The following is a 6,514-nucleotide window of genomic DNA, read 5'->3' on the forward strand; positions in this document are numbered from 1 at the left end:
CACCCGACGGTGTTGAAGATGGCTGGTTGCTAGATGTAACTGGAGGTTCATGACTTGATGACTGTGATGGCTGGCGAGACGACAACGTGAAGGGTCGTCCCTCCGGAGAGCCAGCCGGCGCTACCTTTCGAGGTGGTTCTGCTTTACTTCCAGCTGTATCCACATAGGAACAATCCTACTTAGCTTCATGTAAGGTCATGCTTAACTCGCGCACTGCGTCGGTTTCAAGCAATGGCCGTCCCGAACGCGTCACATAAAATTCCAGCGGCGCGTATCGGTTCTTGAAAAACACCGGTTCAAAGAAACATCCCAGTGCGGCGATGGGCTCTTGCAGAAAATGCACTAGCGTTCTTCGTGGAGGATGAAGCTTAATCTTACGTTTCTTGTTTTCATGATTAAATGCTTTTTCGTTTAAAGTCGAGACGTAAGATCCGGTATTATAAAGACGCTTAAGAGAAGTGCCATTTGCCTGGACATCTGCCAAAACCACATTGCGGAGACCCGGGTCGCGAGCAAGGCGATCCGTACACTGCACCGAGGTCTCGTGCTGGTCAAACGTCACACTCGCCAGGACTTCTTGATGGGCATTTCCCATATGGGTAGTACGGGGCATTTACCCGTACTGGATATGATGCTTGCCGTTCATCGTTATTAAATGCTGCCCACTGTGCTTGACGACTGCGGCAAACCAAAGCAAAACGTCCCTGTTTCATAGACAGAAAGCACATCGCGTTCCCTGCCGGACAGAACTCACGGGCATGGTCGTGCCGGCCACAGAACCCGCATACAGAAAGAGAGCCTCAACTTCCAACTCCCTCACCCACTGAGGAGGAGGCTCACAATTTGCTGGCCACCTTGCCCGCCTTTGAAAACAGGGAAGATGGCCTTCAGACGATGGCTGACCCCGCGGCATCACAGGACCTCGCTGTGAATGGTTCATGCCGTTGTCAGGGCACGGAGCGTGACCAGTTGCCGTGACGTGACGCAGTTGGAAGGAAAAGGCGGAAACTCCGCCATCGTATTTGCACCCCACTGAGCATGCGCATGAATAGCTTGGACCGCGGCCGTTTCCAAACCACGGCTTCTGTCGTAAACAGTAAAAGACGACACCTCACTCGTAGAGCGGTGAAACGATTCAGTCGTTTTCGCGAACTGTTCAAATTGCATTGCTAGCTGGAACGCTTTGTTCAGTGTGGGTACCTCGGCCATGACGCATTCACGTAAAATGAGGTCCTGAACTCTTTTCGAATCCAACTCCTTCAAAAAGATTTCACACGAGCGTTCGTCTAACGTAGCGCTGTAGCTACTGAAATAGCCTTGATGACGTAATGCGCCGAGCTATTCGGAGTTTCTTTCCAGTGTTACGGACCCCAAGAACTCAGTGTTTTTTGTACCTTCTCAAACATTATTTCAAGCTCGTATTTCAGCTCAGTCGCTGGTGCATCGTCCAAGCGGAATGCTCAAACAACACGCTGGCCTTCCGTGCCCAGCAACGAAAATAGGAGTTTTTTTTTGTTTTTTTTACGACGCGGTTCCATTTCTTCCAACTCCGAAGCGCCAAAAAAAAAAAAATCGGTGAAGGCGCGCTTTTATGCAGGCCACGCATGGGTGGGCGTGCCGGGAACATGTAGAAAGACAGAGGGCGGCGGCACAAGCGCCGTTCCAAAAGCGATATTTTGAGTCATGATGTGCAACTGTCAAAAAGAACCTCGGAAGTAGTCAAAGCACGCTGAGAGTAAAAGCCTACCGTTATAAAAAATTTAAGATTGCAACCGACATGTACATAAACCAGACGTTATGCGGAGCGTTTGGGTGCGATATCATGCTAAGAGGAGTCGGCAAAAAATCTAGGAAGTAAAAAAACGTTTACCTCGTCGCCTGCTCGTGTCCCATCCTCGTCGTCATTGTAATATTTTCAGCGGGTCCCAGAACGCTGGCACAAGGTCAAAAAGAGACATGACCAGCCCCGTCCGAATACAAGCCCGATCTCCTTTAATCACGAGCCCATTGAGCAGTATCACGCCGGCACATTGGAAGGTGCAGCACGGCGGCGCCGGCTTTTGGCGCCACAACACCTGAATAGCCCCAAGTATGACCTCCTTTATGTGGATTCTTGTCTACTTTTTGTTTCAAGTTGTTTTTAATGGCATGTCACGCTTAAACCTAACAAAAGCCTGATGACGCAATCCCGAATTTACACTGAGACCCCACCTTTAAAAATTATGACGGCAACACTCGGTAGGACCACAATTAACCATTTTCGGTAATCCACGGCTAAGTAGGTTCTGGAATGAAAATACGCAAACACGTTCTTTTGGGAGCAAAACACTCCTTCAGCCAAAAAAAAACAAAAAAAAACAATCTTGATTCTGCTAGTTTTATTGAGCTACAGTAACCTAAAATGGGCTTCCCCAAAATGTTTTTATACCTATTATTGTCTAACGCTCTCTCTTAATCTGGTTCAAACGCGTGTCTTTCATTGCCTTCTGAAAGTGCGCATTGGTTCAAACTAAAAGATTTAAAGCCAGTTTTCTGCCGGGTGGCGTCGATATTTTTTTAACCTGGTGAATTCTGGTTATGGAACTTGACCGTCACAACCTCAATTTTTCAAGAGCCCAGGCAGCGCACCAATGTTGGACCTACATTGGGCTAACAATGCGAACACTGACTCCAGAAAGTGGTCTAACATTGGCATTCTGGTCACGTGCAGCTTCTTCCAATGTTGGTCCAGCCATTGGCTCCAACGCTGGGCCATCGTTCAACGAATGTTCCAGCCATCATTGGCACCAATGTTTGCACATCATTCAACCAATGTTCCAGCCATCTTTGGCACCAATGAAAGGCCATCCTTTAAACAACTTTCCAGCCATCATTGGCCTCTTTGTTGGGCCATCGTTAAGCCAATATTTAAGCCATCATTGGCATCCACAGTGTCATTGGCTAGGCCAATTTTGGCTTCCAGACTAATTCAATGGCTATGCTATCATTGGAATACAAGTTCATTTTTTGAATAAGCCGATATTGGCAGTCAAGCTAATTCATTGGCATGTCCCAATGTTAATGCCATATATTTAATGCTGGCTATGCAATGATGGCAATGCGTTTAAATGCTGGTTATTTCAACATTGGGTTTTAAAACCCCTGGCCTGTTTTGTATTAGTAGCCCGCAGCAAAAAAATACAACATTCCGGGCACAAATGGCAAGTTCCTCCTATACTTTGTCTACGTACTGTTTTATCTGGTGAGCAAATGACTAATTCAAGATCAATTAATACTTTTTTTTGAACTTTCATTGAAAGGGGCTAGGGAGGAGGCTCAGCGGGGAGCCTTTGCCTGGTCCTGGGGAGGGTTCTGGGGAGGATCCTGGGGCGAGTCCTGCTGCTCGGGAGCCATTCCGGCTTCCGAGCGCCTCTTCCTGCCGCCTCCCCTGTCGCAAGACCCTGGCGGCCACTTCAGCAAAATTTTTAAGCTGTCGATTCTTCAATTTTAGAGCACAGCTCTTAGGCGCCCGTTTCCGGCTTGAGCGGCGTCGCCGTCGCCGTCGCCGTCGTCGTAACCAAGGTCACCCCCAGGTAACGTGACCCACAAGGTCACCCCAAGGTCACGTGACCCCCAAGGTGACCCCCACGTGACCCCCCAAAGGTCACCCCCAGGCCACGTGACCCCCGAGGTACGTGATCCCTCCCAAGGTCACCTCAAGGTCACGTGACCCCCCGAGGTCGCGTGGCCCCTCCCCTAGGTCACGCGACCTCCCTCCCCCCCCCGAGGTCACATGACCCTCCCCCGAGGTCAGGTGACTCCACGGAGCATATTAAAGAATGAGGGGAGGAAGAGGAGGGGTCTACCCTCCCCTCGGTACTTTTCCCTCCTCCTCCTCAAGAGCTGCGCTCCAATTTAGCGTTACGGGGAGTTGTAAACGGCTTTCACTTTTTTAACTTCGGACTAATGGCATCTACGAAAAAATTCAAAGGTCGAAGATCAACGCTTTCAAACCCACATTGGTCTTAGTAAAGCACAACCCCAAGCAGCACGTTGTGAATTGACCAAGGCTCTACATAAGTTCACTTCTTTCTGTAGCATCGCGATGTTCTGAAGAGCTTGGCCCACAATGTACCAAAAGGTCTTTCGCAACCTCAACCAAGTCGTCGTGAAGTCAAGGATGACTGGTTAACACTACCTCCTTCGGAACTATGTAGCAGAATATATCATCCACAAGCAAAGGAACAGACGCGATCAAGCCGCGAAAGCCGGTGCTGGCTCACTTCGTCTAGCAGAAACCTAGCCGCGGTATCCCTCCACAGACAAATGCTTGCTGAAATGAATCGCTCTCGAGCTAGCATCTGGCACCCATGCGAATTATTCGTTATCTCTGAATGGGTATCGTCTAGAAGGTTGGATATCTCAAACTTATTTGAAAAATGCCGAACTGAAATAACGTATTTAATACACGAAGGAAACGCGTAAAGAAAAAGTACTCGCACGTGAGTGTGTCAACAGGCAGCAAAACAGACAAAAAATATTTTCTCTAAATTTCCCAGAAGTTTATTACTCGCAGCATGATCCGTAGAGAAGTACAAACGTGCAAACAACCTGCGAAATGTAAGGAGGTACGGGGTAATTCTAGGCAACATTGTCTGTTCTCCCGGCAGCTGGAAAAATATTTTCCCCAAATTTCTCCTGACAGACGCCTCTCATAGGCGGGGGCAATCACTTCATCGAATGATGTTTCATTGACAGATCGTTTGATTGACACGCTGTTTCATCAGCAGATTGTTTTACAAAATATTATGAATGGTTGTTTTTTTTTGCTTTTTTCTGGTAACAAGTTACCCCTAATTGTCGCCGCGAATGGCATGTATGGTGGGACACGTGGGTTAACATTCTTTTAATGAGTCGTCGGAAAGCGTCGCCGCGAAGCTGCGTGGACGGGCCTGCCGGCCGGTGACACTCCCGCGTAAAAAGGAAGTGGATATTTTGCCGCCCGCACAATAGCGCGGTGAAACAAATGCCGCAGTTGCCTCCTATTGACTCTCGTATAAAAGGAAGTGTGAAAACAACTATATTAAGCTGTAGAGTAACTCCCTGGTAAGGTGTCTGTCTCTAATGCGGCGGGACCCTCGTTGAATCGTCAGTATGAGATTACTTTTTTTCTAGGCATCTCGAGATACCTAAGGCATTTCTTTTTAGAGCGCAGCTCTTAGGGGCCCGTTCCCGGCTTGAGCGGCGTCGGCGTCGCCGTCGGCTTAACCAAGGTCATCCCAAGGTCATGTGGCCCCCAAGGTCATCCCAAGGTCACGTGACCCCCAAGGTCACCCCAAGGTCACGTGACACCCAGTCACGTGACCCCCCTGAAGTCACGTGACCCCCCGAGGTCACGTGACCCCCCCGAAGTCACGTGACACCCCCCAGGTCACGTGACCGACCCCAAGGTCACGTGACCCCCGCCGAGGTCACGTGACCTCCCCGATGACGTCATCGGTGACGTCACCGGCATCCGCATCGTCATCGCCATCATCACTGATGACGTCATCAGTGACGTCACTGATGACGTCATCAGTGATGACGATGACAATCCGGATGCCGGTGACGTCACCGATGACGTCATCAGTGATGATGACGACGCGGATGCCGGTGACGTCATCAGTGACGTCACTGATGACGTCATCAGTGATGATGACGATGACGATACGGATGCCGGTGAGGTCATCAGTGACGTCACTGATGACGTCATCAGTGATGATGACGATGACGATGCGGATGCCGGTGACGTCATCAGTGACGATGACGTCATCGGGGAGTCACGTGACCTCGGCGGGGGTCACGTGACCTGGGGTGTCACGTGACTTCGGGGGCATCCACATCGTCATCGTCATCATCACATATGACGTCATCAGTGACGTCACTGATGACGTCACCGACATCCGCATCGTCATCATCGCTGACGACGTCATCGGGGTCCGCATCGTCATCGTCACTGGTGACGTCATCAGTGACGTCACTGATGACATCATCGGCATGGTCACGTGACTCCCCAAGGTCACGTGACCCCCCCAGGTCACTTCACCCCCCAGTACCCTTCCCTCCTCCTCCTCAAGAGCTGCGCTCTAATTCGGTGTTAGAGGGAGTTGTAAACGGCTTTCACTTTTTACGATTAAGACAAAAAAAAATTAATGTTGTCAACAAACGTTTATGAGACTCCCTTTTGGGGGGTGAATGGAGGACAGCGAGGCTTGGGCCGCCGGCGGGCCGCTGGCGGCATGTACAGGTGGGGCAATCGCGTTTATATTTTTCTAATGAGCAGGCGCAGACTGTGATACACGCGCTTTCTATGTGATACACGCGCCATTCGAAACCGGCGGAATTTGTTTCCCCGGGCTATATCTTCCACTCACCCCCGAGAAGGGCGCAGTCCGATATCATTTAATTCAGCGAAGTTTCGTTGACAACATTCGTTTTTTGCTCGGTGTTAATCATAGAAATAGAAAAAAACGTGTAAATATCGTCAAATGCTCAA

General features: G+C 49.7%; 1 pseudogene; it reads right to left on the reverse strand.

Annotated features, from left to right (window-relative positions):
* Window positions 1-551: 551 nt before the first annotated feature.
* Window positions 552-1,685, reverse strand: LOC120843273 (annotated as a pseudogene).
* Between the last annotated feature and the right edge of the window lie 4,829 nt (window positions 1,686-6,514).

The sequence above is a fragment of the Ixodes scapularis genome, unplaced genomic scaffold (genome assembly GCF_016920785.2).
Source record: "Ixodes scapularis isolate PalLabHiFi unplaced genomic scaffold, ASM1692078v2 PGA_scaffold12__126_contigs__length_90152505, whole genome shotgun sequence".
Classification (NCBI taxonomy): domain Eukaryota; kingdom Metazoa; phylum Arthropoda; class Arachnida; order Ixodida; family Ixodidae; genus Ixodes; species Ixodes scapularis.